This window comes from Rhipicephalus microplus, unplaced genomic scaffold (genome assembly GCF_043290135.1).
Source record: "Rhipicephalus microplus isolate Deutch F79 unplaced genomic scaffold, USDA_Rmic scaffold_49, whole genome shotgun sequence".
NCBI classification, from domain to species: Eukaryota; Metazoa; Arthropoda; class Arachnida; order Ixodida; family Ixodidae; genus Rhipicephalus; species Rhipicephalus microplus.
In genome coordinates this window covers 2235992-2263956 of record NW_027464622.1, presented here as the reverse complement: position 1 = coordinate 2263956, position 27965 = coordinate 2235992, and the positions used below count along the sequence as shown (strand labels likewise).

The 27965-nt window shown below is 44.2% G+C and overlaps 1 long non-coding RNA gene across 1 annotated transcript; it reads right to left on the bottom strand.

Annotated features, from left to right (window-relative positions):
- Positions 1-24403: 24403 nt before the first annotated feature.
- On the bottom strand, positions 24404-27387 carry LOC142788254 (uncharacterized). The gene is made up of 2 exons (XR_012889318.1): positions 26507-27387; positions 24404-24520 (listed from the first exon to the last, which is right to left on the bottom strand). It is a non-coding gene; the product is annotated as an uncharacterized LOC142788254 (long non-coding RNA).
- Between the last annotated feature and the right edge of the window lie 578 nt (positions 27388-27965).

The window sequence follows — 27965 nt, the reverse complement described above, 5'->3', positions numbered from 1 at the left end:
AATTGCCTTGGTCTCCGCGTATCGGGTGAGGTAGTCTGTCGCCACTATAACCCATTTGTTGCCGCTGTCCGATGTTGGGAATGGGCCAAGCAGATCCATTCAGATTTGAGAAAATGGAGTTGCTGGCACTGGCACAGGATGTCGTAGTCCAACGGGTTTGACAGGCGGTACCTTGCGCCGCTGACAGTCAAAGCATGTTCGAGCGTAATGTTTCACTTCCGCTGCAATTCTTGGCTAGTATTATTTTTCGTTGACGTGTGTCAGTGTTCTTGTGAAACTGAGGTGGCTCACAATGGCTTCGTCATTACAGGCTTGTAAAATTTCGCCGCGGAGAGGTTCAGGAACTACCAGCAGATAGCTTCTATTTGTTGATGAAAATTCGTTTTGTACAGAATTCCATCCCGTAAACAGAATCACGATAAGGTCTTCGAAAACACGATAAGTTCTTCGAAACACGAACTCCTGCGTAGCCTTGTGTTCGTGCTTGTGTTTCAAGTGCTGCTTCTTTCCGTGAACACTGTCTTCGTTCTACTATCTCCATAACATACAGTTCACATACCTTTGCCGAACAACTAGCGCTATTGGCAGCATGAGCTTCGTTACATAGGCAACAATTTTCTTTATTACCGTGACAGTCACTAAAATTGTGATCTTCCCCGCATACCTTACACCTGACCACTGACCTACAACCTTTCATTGTGTGAGCATAACGCCAACACTTCACGCATTGGAGCGGAAGAGGAGAGAGCGGTTCTGTAAATTAAAAGCCAAGCCTTGATTTCTGATGGTCGGACTGATCCTGCAGAGGTCACAATTACAGACTCCGTTGGTATTTTGTTCTTATCAACCACCCGTCCACACCGGTAGACGTAAAAAGCACCTGCTGGCGAAAACAGCTCTAGTACTTCTGAGCGTGGCATGTTGGCGTCGACGCCCCGCACTAGGCCTCGTGTACATGCTAAATGTGAAGGGATGAACGCGCTCACCGGCTGGGGTGCAAAGATCGAGCACTTCAGTAGATCAAGTACACAGATCTGGTCTGGCGAAAAGCACAGTATGCCTCCTCTGCCGAACTGGCGGACCTCCGTTATGGACTGGAAATGGTCTGTCACCGACCGTAATTCCGCCTGAATGATTTTCAGGTTCTTCATCCGAATGATGCCGTTATTGGTCGGGACTATAGCCACTTTAACAGATCATATTACATTCCACAAGAAAAGATCCACTGGCACCGGTTCCGTGGAAGGACACCAAAGAATAGTTCCTGGCCCTGGCAAAAAAAAAGGACATCTTGTCTGGTCTGAACTGCACAAAAACATTTATCAAACAACTATTGCAGTATAAGAAACGATGATAGATCAATTAAACCAACAACAGCTACCTAATTTGTGGCCACACCCCTAGAGCAAGCGAACGGCGATCGGAAAGAGTTGAAACCGTGCGCTGACGTTTTCTTCTCATCATTTAAATGTTATCGTTACTAGTGTATCGTAACTCAGGATGGTATTTGTGGAATGTATCACACCGAACACGTAGCACTAGTGTCGATGTCGCAAGGCAGACATTTTTTTTCTCCTTAGCTTTTCTACGCTGTTTGACGTCGAAATAAAATAACCAACGCGACAGACGTCTTTCAAGTTCACCCATGAAGACCTATGCATACAGAGTGATCGAATGACGGACACATCTCGATCTTAAAATTTGATGTAAGTGCTTCTTTAGGAAACAAAACACGTAGTCCAAACAACGCATTATCGGAATTCAGCTCATGTTTCACTGACGTCTTGTGAAATTAGCCAAATATTGATCACATGTTTGGTTTATCAATCCAACATTATCCAATATTAGCACTACGTACCTGACACGAATAACACAGGTAATTCAAGGAGAGCTCACCTACAATTTTTTTTCGCCGCACCAGCAACCACCGGGTGTCTCAACACTCGCGAGATCACAATGTGTCGTTCGCTGCCAGCAACCATCACACGATTACCATTCACACAACTCCCTTTCTGTCATTGATAACCTTCGTTGCTGCTTGTAGCTTGTGATATCCAGAAGGTGCTCAGAACGATTTCCTTTTCTCCAATGCGGCCTAACGATTCGCACAATCCTCACTGCACCGGCTTGGTCTGCGCCATGTTAGTTTGTGGGGAACGGCCTCCCGGTGGCGAGGCTGCTTACGTCAGTTCTCGCACAGCCAATGAATTCCAGTGAGCGATGATACCGGGAGCATCCACCGAGGCAAAAGCGATGCGCAGGAGCATTTCTGGAGGAACCACGGGAGCATAATCAGAGAATTGGCCCCATTTTCCTCCGGTTTCCTTCGTCCGGCTATCACCGGAGGAAAACGGTGCAAAACGAATGTATTTGCTCCGGTACAATCCATTCATTGATTGATATGTGGGGTTTAACGTCACAAAACTACCATATGATTATGAGAGACGCCGTAGTGGAGGGCTCCGGAAATTTCGACTACCTGGGGTTCTTTAACGTGCACCCAAATCTGAGCACACGGGCCTACATTTCCGCCTCCATCGGAAATGCAGCCGCCGCAGCCGGGATTAGAACCCGCGCCCTGCGGGTTATCCAGTGCAATCCAGTTTGAGTGAGGCCACCGGAGCCGAGCGGGTGCATCCTTTCTCGATTCCTCCCAGCTGGATTTATTTTTGTTTACAGTGTGCGGTCAAGCGAATAACGCACTGAAGAGAGAACATCGCTTACCTGTAGATCGCATTTAATGTTGTTTTAGGGCAGAGTAACGGTCGATGGAACACGCTCGACAATTGTGAGTCTTGCACAGGAGAATATTCAGCAAGGAAGCTCGTGGTAACGGCCACGCAGCGCACTCAATCACGTCCCCGTTTCGTTGCCTCGGAGCTCACTTGCGGCGGAATTCGCACTTTTACGGATGTCTCTGCTTGCTGTATCATCAGTTACACATCACTCACACACAAAAGACGCTTAGGCCATGCAAGTCATCAAAGCGCATAATGTAAAACATGGTTCAATTGATGAAAGAAATAGCAGCGCTGAAGTGCAACTTCAACCATCACAGCTACCACGTCGGATTCGAATTCTCTTCCCGGCGTACACTCAATCTGTTCAAAGACTTGGAGAGATGACACCATCCCTCCTTCGATTAAGGTAAAGTGGGGCTGGAAGACCTCCACTTGCGATTCACCACGAGTTCACGCATCTCTCTATGCCCACACACTGGAGCGGTTGTCACACGTTGTTTTATGAAGTTAGCGGCAACTTTTTTTTTTTCTGTTGGAGAATTGATAACGGTTAAGCGTGTATGGTGCAAGTTTGTTACGTGACGTTTCCCGTACTTCACGGTGAGTGAATTGTCACGAGAAAAAAAATACTGGACATGACGACAAGAAAATCTGTATAAACTGTATTGTTAGTCCCGGAAAGTACTTTTCTTGCGCCACAGAATGATTCTTCGATCGCATCTTTAATTTTGTTGGTTGTCGTGTGCTCACACTGCTGTATCGTGTAAAGCAAGATAGATTTCAGACAGCAACCTAAGAAGTTGTTTGTCAAGAGTATTCAACCAACATAGGGAGGTATTTTGTTCTCATGCACACGAGAAGAAGGCCATGTTGGTTTAAAACTTATGCTGCTTCTTCAATTACTCGTTTTGGAAGTGGGCGCACTTTATTGACTTGCTGTTTTATTCTATCCCACACCACAGGTTGGCACAGTATGCCGCAATTTAAAATCACTGCAACGGTGGGCTTGCATTAATGCTGTCTATACTTGTTCTGTTTATACACTATCTACTGTTCAATTACTAAAGCCAGCCCTGAAGAGGAACGTGATTTGACGCATTGATTAATAAACTACCGCTGCATAGTGTAGGTCCCATGACGATTGATTCATATTGCTTTTATAAGTTACAATATGAAGGTTGCTATCTCATCAGATAATTTATCTTTTTAAATGAAATGCTTCGGTCAATGTAACCTCTATGTGAGAGTAAAATGAAACAAACACAAAAAATCGGCAAATTCCATGTAACTGGGGATCGACTTCACGCGAAGCATGTGGAGGGAAGGTGACCATGTTGCAATTTTTTTATTGAGCTACACGTCATAAAATGACGCTTAACATATGTACAAATGTTGCACGCACAGACATATGTTGAAGAGTTGCAGATGTTTATATAATCAGTTGTTTGCACTTGCACAATGATGCCAACTTGAACATGCGCATTAGCAACACCAGAAGCTGATATGAAGCGCTGATGCTCGCGAAGATGCTGGCCCTAGACATTGCTCCATAAACCATCTTCAGCGCATGTCAACTAATCACAAATGACGTTAACCCGATGTGACAGCCGTATCAAAGTGGGCTATTTGTAATTTTCATAAAATGATGTATGCAGCACAGTATCCACTATTGACGTTTCACGAAGATTAGCGCCTATTTGGAAAGCAGTTCCGAGACCTGGCGTAGCTCTGTGGCAAATGTTTGATTGTTACGCAGAATGCTTGGGTTCGATTCCAGCTGGGACCCTGACATATGCTTGGAGTTCTAAACAGGCATAACGCTGAAGTTCATTTGATAGAACCACAGGTCGGTGATAAAAGGTACAAACAGTATGTTAGAAATTGTAGTCTGCTGAATGGCGTCTCTCGCAGACGGCGCTGCTGCCGTGGCATCCAGTCTTGTGGCTCACACCTGTCACAGGATGTGAAACACGGGTGATGTTTAATGTAACTTCCCTTTCTTTGTCACGGTACCAGTGCACCTTGATAGAACCACAGGGCGGTGATAAAAGGTGGAGCTCACTCGTGGCATCTTCAGCTGGCAGCACCAGTGGCGTTTTCCATGCACATAATGCTCAAAAAGCAGAGGATGTTTGCAGAAACACGCAAAACTGTCCTTTAGGTGTTTTTAAGGAGTGGTGTATAGCATACCGCTTACGTGCGGTCGCATGTACACCGGCCAAACTGGCCGATGTTTGAATATACGTCACAGGGAGCACTTGAGCTCCTTGAAAGGTAGTCCTTGTTCCGTTTTAGCTTCAAATTGCAATTCCTGCAAATGTCAAGCGTTGTTTAAAAAAACAAGTGTACGTTTCCGGCATCCGCTTCAAACCACGTGTAAAATTTCCGAAGCATATCAAATTTCTAGAAATAAGAATGAATGTATCAGTCATCCGTCATTAGCACTACTTGACTGTGAGTTTATCTATATAGATAATTCGTGGACAAGTGCTTCGAATGAACGCCACGCTTGCTGCTCACACTATCATCTTATTTTTGTCGACATGCGCACCCTTGTGTACTTATATGTCCTTCGAACGTGAGAATAAATCAGTTGTTAGTTGAGCGCTCATGCTGTGTGCTTCCTTTTTGCTTTTGTGTCTGTGTTCACCCCCGCTCTCCCAGTTCGATGAACAATCATGAATTACCAACTAGCCCACCTTTCCGTCCTATTACAGTGCACCTCAGCTCTCAAAAAGGTCACTTGGACTTATACTCGCCTAAATATTACTCAGTCAGTCTGTCTGGACAAGTTAACCTTTGAGTCAGTTTGTCAACTTACGGCGGTAGCCAGTGTAAAGTTTCACAATCCAACCTTCACTCACACCCCTGCCACACAGCCTTCCTCCGAAAAAGAGATTCACCCTCAGACACAAGACTGAGAGTGATCTCTTTGTTTAAAACAGGGTTTGTCACTCTCTTTCTCGGCCACAAAAGACAAGCTGCAAAACCAGTGGGTACCACTAGTTAGGAACCTAACTTATGAATAAATTAGTAAATATTTATTATTCTGCTACCTAGGCTTATAAAAATTTCATATCTCGTAGAAGACGTAAAGAACCCTTTGAAGGCTTTCCTTGTGAAATCTCTAAGCAGGTCGAATGCATCGGGTATATTACATGAAGATGCAGAGCAGATCACATGCACGGTCTCAAGAAACGAGGCACTGCGCCGGTAACCAAAGAGACCTGGATGCATGCAAAAAGTAACAGCTGCAATTGTTGTAGAGGGAAGAGACTTTATAGGCCAAGGTACGTAATTTTGTCTAGCCTGGTTCTCTTTGTCAACGCTATATCCATGCTGTTGGTAGCATGTTTGGAAAAAGGAACACTAAATAGAGGCTCTTGGTGCCGTGTGCCTACGAAACAATGCCTTCTCATTAAAAAGCCTTTCTTCAAACTCTGTAAAAGATTGTTTATGTAGGAGAGCTTTGTGCGCTCATGTAAAATCTTTTCCAGTGTTAGGTTTCATGCTCACTATTGCTGTTAAAAAGTATATACACTGCGATCACACCAGTATTGAGGGGTAATATTGCAATTTGGCTCTTATATACTCAGCGACAACTTATCTTTAAGTTGGAGCACAGGCTATGGAGGTGGGGCTTCTGCAAATTTGGGTTTTCATTCATTTATTTACAGAATTTCTGCAACGCCCTAGCAGCTATACTGCAGGGGGATATACATATGAAGTCCAATATAGTTGCTAATATTTCTACACTAGTACACCTTAACATTCTGGAAAATTATAACAACATATATAATAATTACAGCATGCAATCAAAAACATGGCACGTGGCGAACAGGTTCAAAAAGTGAGTAGGCTCTGCAAATTGATAGATAAGTACACTTTAACGTACCGAAAACATCATAGGATTATAAAAGATGCCGTAGTGGAGGGCTCCAGAAATTTCTACCGCCTGGGAATCTTTAACGTGCACCCAAATTTGAGCACACGCGCTTACTGCATTTGCCTCCATCGAAAATGCAGTTGCCGCAGCCGGGATTCGATCCTGGCCCGCGGGTCAGCAGCCAAGTGCCTTAGCCACTAGACCACCGCGGCGGGGCATGTTGCTCTACAAGTTCGGCAGTTTTTGGATGAAATACCATTCTAGACACCTAAAACACCACAAGCGAAAAAAACAAGCACAAGGTGTGCTTCTTCATTCTTGTGGTGTTTTAGGCATCTAAAATTTTCTCTTAAATTATGCACCAACTACACTACCAACAAGTACATCTAAGTTTTCGAATAATTTTGGTTTTTGTTAGCTCGCATCATTAAAGCCTATGGAGGAGACCCACGCCGAGGGAGGCGCTGCGGAGCGTGGCGCTGTCAGTCAATGCGGGGAGAAAACTGGTTACTCGAGTGTTGGCCTCTCCGCTGTCCCATTCAACCTGCTTGAAAACGCGTTGCTTTGCTCGCACGCTGCACGCGTTCTGCACGTGTTTTTGAGAGTCTCGCGTCGCGCGCGGTTACGATGTATGTGCTCTGTCCGCATTTAATAGGATGCCGCAATTGAGAATTTTTTTTTCGTGGCAGCAATTTGGTAAAAGGGCAGCGAAGCGAGTTGTAGCAGACGACGCCGTCCTCGTCAGAGCGAAGTGAGTTTCGCAAGTGAAAGACGACGCTGTTTACGACGTTAGAGGTGAATAAAACTCTCTGTACGTTCATAATAATATACCTGTTTTATTTGGTTTACTCTGTGTACTATGCACTATGTTTGTTACTGGATGCATGGGTAAGGCCACTTCTCGTGCTTTAGGTTAAGCGGTTCTTGCGCTGTGACTGCTATTAGTTGGGATACCTTAATTCACTAGCACACACCCAAGTTATCGTGCGGTATATACACAGCACTTCAAAAATAAATGGTCTATTTGGGGCTTCTTTCTGACCCACAACGAAAATTGACATCTATCTCGCGTGTCTTTCCTTGCATTATCACCGTTCTCATCGCGGGTACTTTGAGTTCACGAACAGCGTGCGTACCATCATGATGAGCGCCCAGCTTTCAGAGAAACTTTTTTTGTATGTGTCTAATCTGCAGGGGAAGAGCGCATTGCTATAAAGGCATTTTATCTTGGTCACGTATCAAAAATGCACCGTGTTGTTCGGGCTACCCCTGCACTTTCAGTAACAACTAGTTCACTGTATTTGCCAACGGACGTGCAACAACGGCTAATGCATTTTTTTTTCTTTTTTTCATAGTTGTCCAAGCTTTTGGCAACCCCACACTTCCGTCGGCGCTGCGTAGATTTAAAAATATATAACAACACATTACCAATACCACACGAGCACACAGCTTCAACTACTACGTCCCCAACAATATTGAATAATAGAAGCAGCATAAAATATTTCTTCGCTAATTTTTAAGAGTGCTCTAAAGATGGGCGTTGAAAATTTATACTTTTAAGATGGGGACGTGCATCTCCCAGTAACTCGATAGATTAGAAGAACGGTGACGCAGGAATTAACACCCGTAAATTTTAATGCATTGTGCGCGTGCTAATTTTTATGAAAAAAATTGTTTACATACTTTTTTCGGCGCACTGCTTTAATCCATTTCTGTCGTCTGCTTGTTTCGTACTATCGGTTTGGGAATCAGTAGAATTTCACTGGTGGAGTTGACCTCTTCGTGTTTGCATGGTTATTGTGACCGTTGACGACGCAGCGATGCCACCCCCTTTTCTGTTGGGGTGACATCGCGGAACGAGGGACGTTTCACGTGCAGCGCGTGCTTCGCAAATGCGTGGAAGCCGAAGGGAGCGGAAGGGTCGGAAGACTCTACTGTTGTGCGCTTTTTCTGGCAGGGGAAAGGCAAGCGCTGGCGTCGCCAGGCAAACTTGAGCGGGTCTCCCCTATAGCAGCGCACACCAGGTTACAGAACGAGCATGCACACAAAGGGATGACACACAGGGTGTCTACCAACCTGGAAATGTAAGGGAATTCGAACTCTTCTGGAAAAGTCGGGAAATTTCTGAAAAACCTGGCCAGGTCATGGAAATTGACAGCAGTTCTGTGCGACCCTCACAAAAATAAGCATTAATATTCACCAAACCTTAAAAAGTCTCTCTCTCGGGTGCAACTTTAGTGAGCTGCTAGAAGGTTAGTTGGTTGCGAAACTTTATTGTGGTTTTGCAAGGCGCGCGTCAGCGCGCATCGGGCGACTCCCACGTCGGGACGGTTAAGCCAAGCCTATCGGCTGCTCCGCGGGCTTGCTGGACGGCCCAAAGTTGGTCGTCCAGGAGGGAGCTGCGTAGGACCGTCTCCTAGGGTGCCTCGATGCGAGCGGCCTTCTAGGGTGAGGACAACTGCGTTGTCTGCTAGCACAACCGCCATTTTCTTGCATACGCCGGTCGCGGGGAGCGCCTCGATAGCGGTGGCTCCTGCTTGGAATAGGCGCTTGCATTCTACTTTAGCTTCAATATTCATTCCTTTGCCAGAGTAGATGATAAGCGAGACTTAACATTCAGTGACGCGTCCACTAGTTCGAGAGGATTAGCGAAGGTATAGAGATTAATACTCTTTCTCTTATAATAAGAGTTGACAACGGCGGGCAAATGCTCGTCTTCGTAGTAGCACCGTCGCCGCGAGCTTTCTGTCGTCGCGCTCACATATAGACATAGCGGAAAGTAAGAGAAATATGCTAAAGTATGCAAAGTAGGTAGCTGCTGTGTATCTAGGTAGGAATGCCCGGCATCCTTACTACCATTGTCACTATTACGCGCCGCCTACACGATTACATGGTGGCAAACTGTGCATGCACTAGGTAATCAAAACAAAGACACGCGATGGAGTACAATCATTTAATACCGTTACGCAAAATATATTATGGACAAGATGATTATGAACTGTGTGCTTAATTCCGTAGAGTTTCTTTTTTCTCATGCGTATGCGCATATAGGATACAAAAAGGCCTTGCTATTAAGGTAGACTAACACCAGCACAAGTTTTGCTTCCGTGACCTCCGGCATGTGAGGATGGTTTCTGACGTAATTGTATGCGTAGCCTCAGTCTTGTGTAGATGCTACCAGCATCTTGCCTATTTCTTCCTTATGTTCTGTGCAAGTACTCAGGCATGGCCGGTCTACCTTCGCAAGGTATTCTGTCAGAGAGCGTAGTGGCGACTTCATCGTGTGTACATTGTTTTTACACCACGCAATAACGGCCATGAAGTGCTCCTCATAGTTCTTCAGAGTGCGGATCATTTCCCTGCTCGGATAAATCAAGTTTCGTCCATCACTCACATATTCCTTGAGAAGTGTCAAAGAAGCATAAAATACTTCAAAACGCTTTTCAGGATGTAGCCTCCAAGACAGTACAAAATGCAGCATTCCATTGCCGTCAGCTCCTCCATGAATAAAATCTCGGAGTCGTCTATTTCTTCATACAAATTTTCTGAGTGTTGCTTCTTCGCTTGAGAAAGAAGTTCGACGAGGTAGTCTCGATCATCAAGCTCATAGCTTGTTGTCTGCTGTGTATGTAGAAATTGGCTCACGCTCACAAGCCTCAGAGCACATTTCAAATCATATGCTGTTGGCACTGGCTTCATTAGGCGCACAACAGAAAACAGATTTACGAGGCAGTCTTGAAGTAACCTGCTCGTTAGGAAAAACTCGTAGCCTTCATTGCCCAGAAAGACTTCTTGAAGGCGAAGAAGAACTGTCGTGGAAATGAGAAGTCCGGCTAGGGATGGTTTCCACTGAGCTGTGGCGCCCATCTTCATTCCTTTGATTCTCTGCTGCAAGGCGCAGGGTGTCAGAGCAGCAGAATTCTTGTCCATATTTCGGTGGCTTACAGCTAAAGTGGGATGGCGTGATGACATCAAAGCATACAACTTCGACACTAAGTCCATGAACCACGCTGTCGTTTCGGCAGCTGGGTCAAGCAGCCCTTCCTTTACCAGAAATCTAACAGCTGGTGCGGCTTCTCTGAAAAATTGGAGAGCTACTCCAACCTTCATTTTTGTGAAGTGACCGCAGCTCACATGAACCTCGGACAGGGCAGGTGCGACCTTAAGCTGTCTCTCTGCGTCGTAGTCCACTACCGCCTGGACGTGCTCTCGTTTCACGTATTGTGACGGGAGCTTGTTGTCGCGCACGGTGACATCACTCAGCGTGAAGACTTTGGAGCTTAAAAGTTGCCCTCTCAGGTTCTTTAATACATGGGCTGCGTCAGCAGTAAAAAAAAGCTCTTTGCCTCCCAAACATTGATGCTGTACTGAGCAGACGGTAGTGAAATTTCTGTGGCTTGAAAACCCAAACTCTCGCCACATTGCTCGATTTGCTGAGCTCATGTCACATGTGACTGCTCGGACTCTGAGAAAAATCTGGCTACAACGCTGGAAGATGTCGAGCACATAGTCCTTGAGCAAGGCACCATCCACGTATCATCCAGTAAATTCATATCCGATCACCTGCTTCCACCGCTGATTAATTCCGCCCGACAGGAACACCAAAGAGTGATTAGCGGGTTCCTCTGGCTTTGAAGGAAGTGAGATACCTCCAAGGAGAATGTCTTGAGCTCGGTCTAATTCAAAGGCTGTAGGCATTTCCATTTCATCAAGAAACAGCACGCAGTCTTTCTCCACGTTTTTCATGGTTTCGGCCTTGCCCTTCATAACATCAAAAACTTGTTGAAGAATTCCTGGAAGGAATTTCAATCCCTGGATCCTCCGCACCAACGTCCTGCTAGATGGGAGGGGTAACCCAACTTCCTCAGGGTCCCGTACCCGGTCGTTCCACAAGCGAATTTAATTTGCAAACTTTGTTTAACTGTCTCCACAGACCAAGTGTGACTCTGGGTACTGTATTTAGAAAGAGCACAAACCTGATCTGCATTCAAGAAGCGTATATTTCTTCCGAAATTCTCAGCCTTACTTTCAAGCTTATGGACTTGCTTTCTGAGGTTCTGGATGGTGTTCGTAGTGATGCTGTGATGTTCTCGAAGCGTGGTGTATTTTCTTTCTATGTCTGCCAACTGCTTTTTCAGCTGAGCATAGTCTCTTTGTGTCTCACTAACTGTGGGAGTTTCATCTGTCGAGTTTGCTATTCTGATGTTCAAAGCTTTGACACCTGGGCTGTTCACTTCCATGTTGTCCGCTGACGTTTCTTGTGATACCGCTTCAGATGACTCAGGGAGCATTTCCACTACGTCTGATGCGGCGTGAGGTACATCGGCAGGGTCGCTCACCTCTTTGTGGTTTAATCTGGGCACAGACAGTGCTCTTTCCCTCGGTGGCTCTCGCTTCCTCGGAGCAACTGGATGCAGAAAAATGTACAAATCAATTGTGACATCAAGCACTAGGTTCAGGCAAAACACTAGGTTTTAGGGACTCAAAATGAAGAAGAGAGAGAAGGAGAGAGAGTGCGAAAAATATGGTAAAAGATGCAGGGGGATAAAATGACAGCAGCCATGCTTTTCAGCCTGAGTAGGTCGTTATAGGTGCGTTTCTGAGAAAGCTTAACGCTGTAAATAGTCTAAAAGTTCCTTGCTACCGGCTGGTATGTAGTTGGCACGCGGTTCACATGTGCAGCTCGCACGTGTACGTAGAAATATAAGTGCGTAAGGATGAAAGGTGGGGTTTTGGAAGTTTTCTGGGAAAACACCATTTGCGGAAAAAGTGACGCAAGTATGAGGGAGGGTGCGTAGAAACAGTGATTGTTGAAAAAATATAGATAAAAATAAAAAGGAAATAATAATAACAACAACAACAATAATTATAATAATAATGATGAAGGGAAAACAGAGATTGGAACGAAGAGAAGACAATGGTAAAATATATCACAATATCATGGAGGTGGCATAACTATTAGTATTTCGTACGGCTCTGGTCTCAGTAGCAGTGCCATGAAAATGTTAGCTTTTTGTATATATATATATATATATATATATATATATATATATATATATATATATATATATATATATATATATATATATATATATATATATATATATATGTATATATGTATATATATATATATATATATATAGTTTTGTGTTTTCGAGCGCCCGCCATTACTTTGGTTACGGAGGTGAGCCCTCACTCTGAATAAGAGACTGCACCCGGTGGACAGTGCCTACCTTTGAATGGGAAAAGCGTTGGTACAGCATTTGGCTTCAGCTTCTTCCATCCAACTGCCCGCTTTTGCTCAAAACAGCATTATTCAAAGTGAGGCTGTACGGAAAATTGACGTTGTTAATATGCGTGATTTGTTCCTTCGAGCAATAAGAACAAAGTACGACAAATCAATTAAATCGAACAAACCGCACGAATACGGCACGACTTCCACACACGAGCATAACATAGAGGTGCGATTCTCCTAAATTATTTCACCTACTTCCGTTACAGATATGATAAGCTAGAATAACTGTCAAAATAGCATAATTTTTCTGCTCGACATAACGTATAAAATACCTTTATAAACAACACTGCGAAACACAAACATAGCGCTTCACATGTTTTGAGCTCTCAGACTTACTCCTCACACTGCTATGTTGGCGCAAAGATAGGTAGTCAATAATTTCGTTAAAATAAGCGCGATGCGCCTCAGATAGCTACAGCCTTCGTGGTTCAGAAAGATTTATCGTATTTTCTAAGCATGTGCCTTAGTTCATTATATTAAGTGAAAAAAAAAGGAGCTGTAAATGCACCGGAGGTTCCATATGTTGGTCCCCACTGTAAGAGGCTACGTTGCCACCAATCTGAACACATTATATATCAAGTCTGCGTCTCAGAAAGAGTGGTGCAGACACGCTGGCATATGTATTTTACACGGCTACGAATCAGGTACTCACATTGCATATACAGGTATGGTTCGTAGGCTGCCACTTTCCCGCTTGATTTTAGCGGTCCATAGGAGCCGTCTTTTTGGGTCTCTGTGAAAGGAAAACATTCTGCAGCCATTTTTAGCGCTGTTACTGCATTGCGGAACGCAGCACCCAGGCATTCTGCGCAAAGACGGCGTGAAGAGTGGTGCTTTCCGTGTCGAACGAGAGAGTCGGTGCGAGCGGAAAGCAAGAAAATGGCGTCGGAGCTCCCCGAGAACCGGTTGTGGCAGCAACTGCTCCGTCAAAGAGTGGCTCCACCCTAAGTGGGGGCACGCGCATCAAGGCACCCTACCACCTCCCACCTGACCGATGTAGTGTCGGGCTTAGTGTACATTGCCTTGCACTCCCACAGCAAGTGCGCCAGCGTGGATACACCCCACATGCGGGGCAAGCGTCATTGGGGAACACGTCAGGATAAATAGCGTGGAGACATCTCAGGTTAGGGTACGTGTCGGTCTGCAGTAGTCTGAGCATAAGGCCTGTGGCCTATTAAGTTTTGGATGAGGGAGTGGATATAGTCTTCGCGCGAGGTAGCTGCTGGAAGGCGTGTGAAAAAAAAAAGCCGCCCGCTTCTTCCCAACGAGGGGAACTCGAGGAAATGCGTCGCAGAGTGGTGGGGGTATCAGCAGAAGCTTTCCGGGCTACCTACGTCTTTTATTATTATTAATATTAGTATTTTATTATTGTTGTTATTGTTATTATTATTGGTGATTAAATAGCAAACGTCCTCAGCTATACACTTATTGCTCGTGTTTCAAGGATAATACATGGGTAACTTCAGCTAAATTTTTCATTGTGGTTTTCTGAGATTGTGTAAATAAATGTGCAATTACTTTTCAGCGTCACGCCCACAGCAGAGTACTTATATCAAGCTAACGTGCCGACATTCGTGATTCTTCTGTGGAATCAAGGAAGCTCTTGCACCGTGACAGAATCACTCTTGCAACCACATATTCAAACGTCGGCACTAGAGCACTGCACGGGCCTATTTTTCCGGCCCGGGCCTGGCCTGGCCCAAAAATCCATGCGCAGGCTCGCCCGAGCCCGGCGAGGGGTTTTAAATACGGCCCATGCCCGGCCCGCGTAAGGGCCTGGGTTTCTTTAATATGGCCCGTACCCGGCCCAAGCCCGAAAAGATTGGACCCGGCCTGTTTTTGCTAATATGCATAAACGAAGCACTGTCCAATCTTCGGTTATTGAGTAAATACCCGCAGCACGCAAGATAACTTCTAAAAAGTGTTTTGGGAATTTTTTTTCAGGGGCACAACTTTACCTGCTTATGTGTATATTTCAAGTTAATTACACACGTAACACTTCTGGTAAATAATTTTAGAACAATGACCAATGAAACTGGAGTCATAGCTGGCTTTTTAATGTACATATGTATAACCACGCTACGTTATTTTTGCAACTTAGAAGTGTGGCAATTTGGGCTAGTTGATATGACATAACGATAGTTATAGCACGAGGACAGAACGACGACACAGAAACAAGAAGGACACGAGCGCTAGTGTCCTTGTCACTTTGTCGTCGTTCTGTTCTCGCGCTATAACTATCGTTATTTCTGCGTTTCAAAGAAAGACTGCAAAGTATGATACTCTCATAAAGTGGAAAAAGTGCCATACATTTATACTCCGACTCTATATAAAGTGCATATGAGCTGTGGCTATTGAGTACATGTAGCAAGTCTTCTGCAAATTTTGTTGAATGAAACAGATTGAAAAAGAAATGCCGCCCGCATCTTTCCAGGGGGAGAACTCAAGTAAATGCATCGCAGAGCGGTAGGGGTGGGTTAGCGGGGTATCACACTAATGTTGGATAATTAGGTATGGTTTGGGAATGCTTAATTATCCATCATCATCACCATCCTGACTACTCCCACTGCTGGGCTAAGGTCTCTCCCATGATTCCCTAATCAACCCGGTCTTGTGGTTTTTGCTGCCACGTAATACCTGCGAACTTTTTATTAACTTTGTCTCCCCTTCATGCGTTTGCCTTTTCTGGGAATCAAGTCGGTTACATTTAATGACCAGCAGTTATCCTGCTTACGTGCTACATGCCCTGCCCACGTCCATTTGTCCTGCTTATTTCGTCTTTATTATTATTCTTCATAGAATAAGGGAAAATTGTTGCCTTCAACGTCAAGCGAAAGCCAAGATACACTTGAATGAAATCCGAACGTATGATCCAGAAGGCCAGCAGTCTTTTTTATAAGTAGCACGCGCTGCCTGCATCGGTCTTGCGAGGCGGGACAGGGTAAGGGGAGCGAATGTTTTGCGGGTGTCTTCTTGGGCCGGCTCGTGATGCGAGCCGCAGCCGTTGCCGAAGAAAGACATCGTGCGACTAAGTAATGCTCCACATTTAAAACGTGCTTTAGCTGCTTCTGGCAGGAAAACACCAGGCTGGGTAGGGGTGTTAAATTAACCCTACATGGGTTTAAAAAAACTATATAAGGTTAAATTGACAGGATGTAAGAATAGACTTGTTGGTGGTGATACGTTATGAAAACGTGTGGCGTACAAAAAAAGACAATAAGAAAGGTTACTGGACGATGTGCTGTCCCGCACATCGTCGTGTTGTCTTTTTTAGTCCACGTCTCTGTCATGCGCTACACGTTTTTCACAATGAAAGGGTTAAACATTTTCTATTCCTTTTTTTGCAAGTGAAAATTCATATTTAACAGGTTTTTCATCACTTCTATGAATGAACTTGGCCCCAATCGGTTTATTTCTGTCATCTTGAATTTTAAATGTACTGTTTTGGGGAGTGAGAGTGATGCCTTTTTATTTGTAAGGTGGCACCGCCCTTTTCGGTATTTATCGTTCTGTTTTCTTTTCAGGCTCTTTATGTAAAGTATGACGAGAAAGCGATGTGCTCAGCATTCACAATGCTTATGTTACGCAAGGCCTTCAAGGGATGTGGCCAAAGGACAACCTGCCAAAACTGTGCTCTCAATCGGTGCTGTGGCCTTCCGAGCAAAGTTGACCTTTGCTGAAGATCCAAGTGTGACAAACTGAAGCAGCAGACAGCTCCAAGACATGATCTGTGCAAGTCACATTTAGAGGAGCTGCTAACAACAAAAAAAATAATAAAAGATGTATCCCCAGTGTTTATGTGGTTTAAGTACAACCATATAAAACTTGGTGAATCAGTGGCACTGCAGAAAGCCGATAAATGCTTGTCAAACTGTGGAAATACAAAACGAAGCATATGATCTTGCCATACGCATGATCGCTGCTTCTTTCCTTTGCCCCCAAAAAGCACGTGGTACAGCTAAGCGTATTTAGGAACTGACAATTGAAGACGTAGCAGATGTTGGACATAAAAAATTTTCTAGCTTTAAACAAGTCACTCTAATGAAACTTTGCTCAATAAATTTTCTTTGTATGCCCCTCCAAACGAGTGCAAGCATGAAATTTTAATTTGACTGCATCACCGAATTGCCTAAACATAAATAGTTTATTTAAATTATAATCTCAATGCCCAACATTGTACACAGGAGAGTGGGTAATATATTTATGTTATAGAATGTTAAGCAAGACCACTTGAAAAGATTAATGGTCTGACTGGTTGGCAACTGAGTGGAGAAGGTGGTTCTATAGGTGAGGTGTAAACTCGCAAAGGCTAGTGGGATGCTCGCGGTCTGCACTGGCTTCCGGTTTAATGGCTCTCGATCCGTCTGCTGCGTCCCTCTTTGGGTATCAATGTGCTCTCTTTCTTCATAGCAACGCAACGTGTATGCTGTGAATTTCTAGAGCACGCTAGCAAAGCCGCACCTACGACTGACCGCGAAAAAAAAGCATGTTCTGTCATGAAATACTTTCAAGTGGCAAACAACAGGCTGTACATGCTATCACGATTCTGCGTTTCTTCGGAATAATAAGTGGCGTGGACTTGGCTGTCACGTCCTTCAACTATTTTACACTTGTATAATAATGCAGGGTGCCCCCTAACGTGCTTATTTTTACGTGTTTCCATCTTTTGGGGTGCTTAGCTGCTTTTGCATTCGTAGTTGCACCGCAGCTCGTATCAATGTTCATCGTGTGAAAGGGGTGTCCTTTATTACAGAAACTACGAGTTGAACGGCAATGGCCTGGAAAACTGTTCAATCATTCGTTCGTGATGACCTCGACTATAGTACAACACTGACAAAACATTAAAAAGCTAAATATGTCGGCGGCAACTTTTTTTTTAGCAAAGTCGAGCTTGTCTGGCGTTTACATATTGCATCGTGTCGGTAAACAAGCTGGTCGAGACGACACTCACCTCATAGTCAGGCGCTATGCTTGTTATGCGTAGTTACCTGTTCTGCTCGATGTGCACTAGATGAGGTATGAATAAACTGAATACTAAAAGAAATGCTTGAAAAAGCACTTGAAATCACCAAAAAACATATTGCATAGCTGTTCTATAAGTGGAATAGTATTTTATTGTCTACATAACCTTAATGACAGAACTTTCTCCTATACTGGTGCGAGGCCGTCGCCGTCAGAACCACGAACTGATTGCATATACACCGCTGCAGTTCATGTCATTGACAAGTACTGTGTCCATGGATTCCGCAGCATCACTGCTGGCCTGATGTCGTGCGGCTGCTCTGTCACTCATTTTTCGGTGTCAGGGTCAGAGCTAGCTGCACGTTACGTGGCGGTCGTGTGTTTTAGCGTAAACGCCGTATGCTCGTAGTAGATGCGTGTATAATAATTGTGGTTGTCCTGATGAAAAACTACACAGTCAAATGCCTTTCGTGCTTCCGTCTTGATGCCTCAGTGCCTCTTTTGTCATGCCAAAATGTCGACGGCATGTAGTCAACCTACCGTTAATTTTTTGCTGGGAGTGCCTGTACGTAAATACCAAACGTGTAAGACAAACGAATCCATCCATGCAGGATTTGGGACAAATATCACCCACCTGACGTTGAGCATCCAAAAGCTATACCAATCACCACGGCTGTCCTTATTACCACAAAACCAACTTTCATATTTTATTTTCATTTCGAGGGAATCTAAACATCTTTTTCTCTTTCGTGCTGGAACTCGAGCAACCGACAGCTGCACAATCAACCATGGTTGCACGAGCAATCATGTTTGACTGAGCACAAACAACCATGATTGTGTGAGCAATTAGCTTGCAACCCGATTGAAAGAACAGACGTGTCTACAGCTCCAAAAACGCGGCCACTGAAACAGGACGCCATGAATATCTTGAACCGGAAGCCAATGCAGACGGCGCCTCCCATGAGCCTTTGCGGGTTTACGCCTAACTTATTCAGATACTCTCTTCGGCATGAATGAATTGAAGGAAAGGTTCGTGTGGCAACTTGGCACTTTGACTTTGATGTTGCAATCTATTTGCATTCAGGTGTAGCAAGTAGTGTGACACCCCGACTTACACATTATTTAACATTTACGCTCTTTATTCTTTATAACTATTGATCATCGACCTCCATGCTTTTCTGAAACAAGTACTAGCAACAATCCTGACGTGTGACGCTATTGTGCATCTTGTAGAACTGAAAAAAAGTCAGAATGAGTGCAGACTTGCTGTTTTGCTTTCATTTAAAGGCATATCGTAACAGAAGGGCGCACACCAGTGAAGTGGATAAAAAGCACCATTCCTTTTCTAGCAACCAGCAGCAGATCAGAAACATTCATGCAGTATTAAAAAAAGGGTACTTGAAGAACTTGTTTTTCTTTGTCAGATAAAATAATAATGAGCACAGGAAGTAATGGCAAGGAAAGTGTAGGAGATGTTATCTGTAGCAATTATCGGTCGTAGCAAAATGTCTTTTTGGCCACTTCACACTTGTATAATAATTGCAACAACGGACGAATTGGCGGGGCTTATCGAGTCTGTTAAAGCTGACGTAGTTATCGGAACGGAATCGTGGCTGCACCGTGATATCAGCGACTGTGAAGTATTTCCAAGTGACTTTGTCGCGTACCGCAAAGATAGACCAAGCCATGGGGGCGGTGTATTCTTGCTTGTGTGAAGTTCTTTGAAATCTGCTGCCCTCGACATTCAGTGTGATATTGAATCTGTTTGGTGCACGATTACCCTAGATGATAATTCTTCATTCGCTGTAGGTGCATTTTATCGACCCCCAAACTCGGACTACAAAACACTTCAGTCGTTAAATGAGATTATCTCGGAAGTTTCAAACCGAACATTCCTTCATGCTGGTGATTTTAATTTGCCAGACTTAGAATGGCATGATGGAATATGCGTACGAGGCACTGGGTGCCGCGCAAACATAGAAATGAAAAATATAATAGACAACTACGGCCTTACCCAGTTTGTTACTTGCCCAACTAGAAATAATAACCTTCTTGACCTTGTGTTCTCAAATTCACCCAGTTTGGTGAATAATGTCAATGTTATTCCAGGAATCAGCGACCACATGGCTGCTGTTGCAGAAATCAAAAAAGAATGTAAAAACACCTCAAATAGTGCGGCAAGAAAGGTTTTTCTGTTCAGTAGGGGTGACTACACAAGAATAGTCGAAAAGCTAGAAGATTATTTGCCCGTGTTTTAATGCCTAGCTGAACACTACAGTGTGAATGATTTATGGCTTAGCTTTAGGGACAAGTTGTTAGCACTCGTAGATATGTATATACCTGCGAAACAAGCCGGAAAGCTTCGTGAACGCAAGAAGCCATGGATGACGTCCGGTATTTTGAGATTAATCCGGAAAAGGCGACGGGTTTTTGGTAAATTAAAGAAATCTGGAAGCAGTGACCACGTGAAAGAATTACAAGCATTAACGGAGCAGTATAAATCATGTGTGGAAATCGCAAAAACAAAATATTTCGAAGGGCTAAGCAATAAAATGAAAACTAATTCAAAGTGTTTCTGGCATTATATCAAAGAGTGTGGGTCTGATCATGTTGGAGTGGCTGAACTAAACTTTAATAATATGGTTGTAGTTGATGAGGAAGCAAAAGCTACCTGTTTAAACAAATATTTCCAGTCTGTGTTCTTGCCCAAGCTTGACGTTCCTTCAAAACCACACCCAACCACGATTCCGCCGATGCCACCGGTAGAACTGAGTGTCCGTGGCATATGTTCTCTTCTAAAAAACCAAGATGAATCCAAAGCAGTTGGTCCTGATGGCATCTCTCCTCGTATTCTAAAGCGATGTGCACTGCCAATTTCCCTTTACCTTTATATAATTTATTCAAAATCCCTTTCAACGGGAACTCTACCCGAAGATTGGAAAATTTCTCATGTTCCGGTTCATAAGGGTGGCTCAAAAAAAGATGTAACAAATTACCGACCCATATCATTGACGTCAGTGGCATGCAAAATTTTCGAGCACATTTTATCCAAGCACATATTGACCCATCTTACTGCTAATAATGTATTAATAAATGTGCAGCACGGTTTTCGTAAAGGTTTTTCTTGTACGACGTAACTTGTAGAGTTCTTTCACGAGCTGGCTTCCAACGTTGAGGAAGGTGGGCAAACAGATTGTGTGTTTTTAGATTTTCGAAAGACCTTTGACACCGTGTCACACTCCCTTCTCCTGGCTAAATTACAGACTCTAAATGTCGACCCAAATGTGTTCATCTGGATAACCAATTACTTGCTGAACAGGCGTCAATGCGTTATTTTAAATGGGAAGTGTTCATCCTATGTTAACGTTACATCAGGCGTGCCCCAAGGCTCTGTCCTTGGGCCTCTCTTATTTCTTATTTTTGTAAATGATATTTCTGTGGGTATTTCGTCGCGCATGCGTTTATTTGCCGACGATTGTGTGTTATAACGACAGGTTCAGAACGAAGGTGACTGTGCTTATTTGCAGAACGATTTGGATTGTATTGTACAGTGGTGCCAGAAGTGGCAAATGACGCTAAACCCCAAAAAGTGCGTTCATATGCGTGTTTCCAAAAAAAAAAAGAAACCAATAGTAACGGCGTACACCATAGATACGCATACTGTTATTACCGAACCAACATGCAAATATCTTGGCGTTGTTTTGTCGCATGACTGCTCATGGAATGCCAATGTTGATCACGTTGCTGGCAAAGCGGCAAGGGCTCTAAACTTCATTCAGAGGAACCTAAGATTCGCACCCCGAACATTAAAAAATACAGCCTATCTCACATGTATTAGACCGATTTTGGAATACGCATGTCCTGTGTGGGACCCGATGCAGGCGAACTTGATTGATAAGCTTGAAAAAATACAAAACAGAGCTGCGCGGTTTGTTTTAGGGCGGTACGAGCGGAGAGACAGCTGCAGTGCTATGAAAGCTGAATTGGGTTGGGAATTGCTTTCTTTACGCAGGAAACTGCGTTTGAAGTTTTTCTTTTCTGTTTTTCATGGGCGGACTGGGATTGACCGTTATAACTATTTCAGTGAATCCAGTTACATATCTAGTCGACATGGCCACCGACGCAAAGTGAGAGAGTATCGTGCAAGAACGACCATGTTTTATGATTCCTTTTTTGTGATGACCATTAGAGATTGGAACCGGCTGCAAGACAAGCAAGTGTGCTGTATAAACGAAGAATTGTTTTATTCCAGTCTGTAACCCCCCTGCTGTAACGCCTTTTTGAGCAAAGCGGGGCACTCACCGAATAAAGAATAAAGAATAAAGAACAAATAGCATCTCATTGGATGTTATTTCGCATTAGCGTCTGTTCTCATTATTTCGAGCAGTATTGTATTGATGTATTTTTTTTTAAAATCAACCTAGTTTAAACCCACCATGGCAACATTAAACCACTTCTGAAGACAGCAAAAAAAAAAAATTCTTGCAATGATACTGAAAGAGGTCGAATATTGCTTTAAATGATTGCCCACAATTTTTTGGACCAAGAAACTCATTGGTTTCCATATAGTGTCATTGTGAATAAACAAGCATGCCACCGTGTTTTCCACCTGTGGCACATGCATGTGCGCTAATTTAAGAACCTGCAAGATGAAGAAAATCCAACGTGCGTCTGTTATTTGAACCACCGCGTTCATGTCTGTTCGAGATGCGGCGCCTGCTGCCCGTAGAGTCTCAACAGCACAACTGTGTTAAGAGTGGCGAAAACAGAAGCTCGCTTGCTTATGGGTTACTGTATTGGCTGAGGCCAGTACAGTAACGACAGCAGCCGGAGGGAGGCCACAGCGGCGAAAGTCTTACGGCTTCGTGCGGTGCAAAAAACAAGTCAACAAGGCAGTTCATGCATGTGACTTCATCTTATGACAGCGAAAAGACGGAAGAAGCTGGCCAACACGAGCTCTGTCTTTCACGTGTTTAGTCTTTGTGCTATTTCAAAATGAACCAAAACCCACTACCCCAATCCTCGCTTTTGCTGCAGTTTATGCAACCACAGGCCGCTCTACTTTCTGTGCAAAAACAAAAAGGCAAAGGCAATGGGTGATCTTGCACGCGAACGCATGCGATATCGTTTTAAAAAGGCAGTCAAAAATTTGTGTGTAGTTCGCAGGAACCGATCAAGATGTGGGGACATGCGTCGAAGAACAGAAAATGTACGTCGTCTGGCTCCCTGCAGTCCGTGTTTGTGCAGCTCACATTCTTCCGCATTGAAGACGCAGGCCTTGGTCGCTAATGCAACTTAAAAGCAGCCAAGCGTCATTCATAAAATTCAAGGACTGTGGTAGCCGTGAGAGCAATAGAAATTTTAACGCGTTAAGCACGCAAGTTCGTGCATGATGAAGCGGCGTTTTGCTCTCCTTCTGAAGACCAGTAGGCGAAGTGTCGCACATAAAATATTGACGCTCGATGTTCCGTATGGTGCTAAATGTGATCGCCACGTATTTATCCACATATATCTCAAAATGTAACGTAGAACAGCGCTGAAGCTTGGACGTTTAACGGATGCCTTGCAGCCAAAAAGGTAAACAGGAAGTCACCTTGACACCTGTTACAGGAAGGAGGTGGCGCTTTACGCAGTTAAGAAGCGAAACCGAAATCGCAATTTTGTATGCAACTTCGATTGGCCTGTCATTCGCACGCGCCAGCCATAAATGCACGAAACATACTTTTTCTGCATGAAAAAAAATTAGTACTGCGTACATACGCCTGGGATATTTGGCTGAGCTGAATGTGTGGAAGGAAAAAAAGTAGTCACGAAACTTTTCATCCCGTCTGAGGTGTCATAACATTTTGATCTGTAGAAACCGGCCGCAGATGAATAAAAAAATAAGTAAATACAAAGATCGTTTGAATATGTGACGCCATGCTGGCTGTTGGGCAGTGAGGATTCAGCGCGAAGTTCAAAGGTTTGCTCTTGAACCTTTTTTTCTTTTCATTATTCAACTTGTGACTGCAAAAACAAATAAAAGGATTCATTCCGACAGGTTTCCCCGTTGTGAACCATTATCTGCTCTATACAGTTTCTTTATACATAACTGTTTAAGCCACTTCTCATATCGTGGTCAACTTGTCACTTGACATGGTACTTCAATATAGTTCCAAGTTGAAGCTAGTGACCATGAGAAGTTAATATAATTACTTTTCGTGTCGCTCTGATGTCCGAGCACTCTTACTGTGAGCTATATGTAAAGTGCATTCGACGCGAATAAAGTGTTTTCCTGCTGGCACCTTTTGGCAGTCCAAGTGTCTCCATCTCTCTTGTGTCAGACACGCCTTCCCGCATGCCTTCACCCAGTTGGCGCTAGAACCGTGCACCTGCTTGAAAGCACATATTGGCTTGATAGAATATTTGAAACAAAAACACATAAAAAAGATCGTAGAATTGACGTATTGTTGGTCACATGTCCCTTTAGACCACATGGCAGAATGCTGCATTTGCAGTAAATGAGGTGAGAGACATATATTGTTGAAACTTGCTATGCTTCTTTATTGCCTCATCCGTATGAATGAATCTTGTTTGCACTGCAGAAACATCTCAGCATAACGGGCCAAGGTCATCCCTTACCTTCAAACGGGGCTGCTGTGATGAACGTGCAAAAAAAAAATCAGAACAAGGTATTATTGTAACATTTACTGAAACTGTAAGATGCAAAAATAAAACTTAGCAGAAAGCTAAAAAAAGACATCTTTATTTTAAGGTAATGGAGGCATTATAGTGAACATGCAGCTTCCTTAAGCTATGAAATTTCGCCCAGAGTTGTTTCCACTCACTCCTTCCTCCTTACCTAGTATAAAAACGACCTAGCAACAAAGAGGCGCACAAGCTTTATCGCATAAGCTATTGCCACGTTCTGCCTCAAGAGTGCTCTGGGAAAATCTTGCCCACACTGTACTTCTGAAGCATTTGAGCGTCAGGCTACAAGGCTGTCAGGTGCTTGTCATCTCCAGCCACTCCAGATTTCAGTTGCAGACAGCCTGCTGAAGGAGGTGCGCCACCACCCACAAATTGTGAAGCCATCGCACAGTGCTGGCAGAAGATAGCTTTGATACCTTATATGCACAAGCTGCCACCCAACTTTAAAAATGTGGCCCAGTGGTAAGACGCGGAACTCATAATTTCAGTACCAAACAGGCTGACTAAGCTCTGCAGATTGACCGACCTGGAGGCAAAGATGAAACAAGTCTGTGGCACAAAGCACAAGACGCCTTTTGCTGATTGTGCAGAAGGGGTATAGTACGAAATTCCTTTAATGCGAGGTAAAGTCTACGATGGCCAAACCGGGCGTCGCATAAATGATAGGCTAAGAGAGCATGCAAACATTGTGAAGAATGCGCATGAGTGAAAAGATTTTGAAGGTTTCCTAGCTGGCCATTGTATAACCTGCCAGAATTGCTCTCCCAAACAGCGGTCGTCTTTGTGTTCTGTCTATTGTGTGTTTCCTGCACTGTAGTGCATTAGAATAATGTACCGACAAGCCCAACTCACCGCTTTAATAATGAAAGGCTATATTGCCGCTGTCCCATTTGCTTCTTGGTTGCGGTTTTATAAAATTAATTAAAATACTGTATTCTTAGTTTATTACAGCAGTTTACGTCAAGCGGTTTACCAAGTATATTATAGGGAAGAATGGGATTTCAGCTAAAAGTAAACAAAACTTGAGAAGCAAAAGCTTTCTACTGTCTCTTGGAAGCTTAGGCGTAAAAGTACCAGGAGGGGATGCCACAGATGTTAGTTGAACAAGCTTGCATACCTTGGGCTGTACTAATAGAGCGAACATTTATATAACTGAAGTGTTTTTCAGAGCTAAGCTTTGCAAGATCCGTGGCTTTGGGGATGTCAACTCGACTGAATAGTTGCTTACCAATTTATCCCATGGCCCTTCTATTGCCCAGTATGTATTAGCATGAGAAACAGCCGAGATGTTCATTCCAAGGTACAGCAGTGTGTTGGAGGCACCAAATGATGACATGTTCTTCCATAATGAGAGCTTAGGATTTTGGTGCGAAAGCCATGACAAGTATGTCCACAAAATTAAAAAAATAAAGTTTCTGGATAAAAGTATAGGAAAATACGTACTGATTTGAACTTGAAACGCTCATCTACATGTCGTCAAATACGACAAATGATGCAGTGCATGATCAAGTTCGGCTTCAGTGCTATACACGTGCGCTGCGGAGAAGCACACAAAAAAAATACTGGCGTTCACACGTTCGGTTACGTGTGCTGCGGAGAAGCACGCAAGTAGGGTCATTACAATTACACCAGTGTTGTTTTCTCAATCCCAAATGGGCAACGTGAAGCACAATTTAATTTTGCCATTTCAGCATATCAGTGTAATGAGAGTATGACTCGGTGCAAAATACATAACTTTTCAGGAAGCTATTACAGGTGCCGAAAAATTCAGCACTACATATGGGAAGCATCTGGGAAAGTGTTCTCGAAGTCTGGCAGCATAGCCCTATATTATCACGCTATCTGATGTTGACAGGTATTTTTCACTATTACATGCGGGATAGCGGTCAACAGGACAGAGTACAACGACAAATAATAGAGACGACTGCTAACCCGTTGTGGCAAGGCAGCGCACTTCAGCCGGCGACGTCTGCTGATCGAGCGAGCACAGTCACCACGATGTAAACAAAATCACCATGGGGCACCGGTTCGTGCACCCCGTTAGCCACACGAAAGGTGCACGACTCGCAGAGCTAAATCACAGACAAACGATCAAACTCACTCGAGCAAGGCGCTAGCTTGAGAATCAGGCCAGCGAACACCACCTCACCGGCCGGCGAAGCGGCGTCGGCGGCGTTTCGAAAGCTCCGCCGCGACGTAACGGCGCCACCATTGAAAATCCCTAGGTGGAAAAATCCCCAGAAAATCTCTTCCTATGTAAGATTCCGTACGATAAATAAACGCTCGCAACAGATTTGGGGGCGTATCTACAGAGGCTAGAATAGGAAAGTGTGATGAACGCGCCGCCTAGCGCGTAACGCCTTCGGAAGAAACCGCCAGGTGGCACTGGGACACGTTTGCACGTCAGCCAAGGCAGCGATACGCTGCGCAGAGACGGAATCTACCACGCGCGCGGGCAATGTGAAACATTTTTAAAAAATATACACTTTTTGCTAGTGCATGGCCTCAAATGGCGACGAGAAAATATGTTCAGTAGCTTCTGGAAAACAGGATGCCTACGCGGGTGCGCGACCGGTCTTAAATATCGTCAGGTCGACAAGATGCCGAAAGTGAGTGCGTGAGGGCACTGAAACATTTCATTGATGTGAAGTGGTAGAAGAGTGGAATGATGAACTCAGTTGCGAGCCATGGCTTGCAACACCTACCACGGTGAACCATCATTTCCTCTAGCACTAATCTTTAAATAAAGCGTCATAATTGATAACGTCATACTCAGAGACGAGAATAACGAGTGGTGTCTGGATGAAAACCTTTTATTTTCTGCACGCAGGTCATACAACGCATTTCCGAGTAGTGATTCACTATATGTTCACAACAATGCATTCTTAAATATTGGTCGCGAGCCCTTTTTTATCCCCCCCCCCCCCGAAAAAAAGTTTCATAATTTACAAGTGCCCCACAGAACATTGAGCTGCAAGCCTGGTGATGCGCCTGAGCTTCAGGTACTTCCTCTTTTCACGGGAAGATGCTTGCTCCTTGTGGAGTACCTTTGTGTAAAAAGGCAAATGGGTCAGCAGAAAAAACTTGGTCACTTGATTGGTGAGGCTCGGGACATGTTGTGCGCATCCCACTGTGACATTTTTTTTTACTAAGCAGGAAACAAGCTCTTCCAATCTGTCACTGTGAAGCCCGTTGTAGCTAAACCGCTTTGAAGAAGTGATTTCAAGGGCGTCTAGAAATGCGAAGAGCTTCTCCGAAAGGGCTACCCATAGGAGTCCACACGAGGGGGGCAAAGGGGGCTGGCCACCTGGGAGGGGAGCGCTAAATATGTTCTATACATTGACTATGCAGCGAAGCACCCTTTTAGTCATCTAAAAGGAGGGCGTAAAAT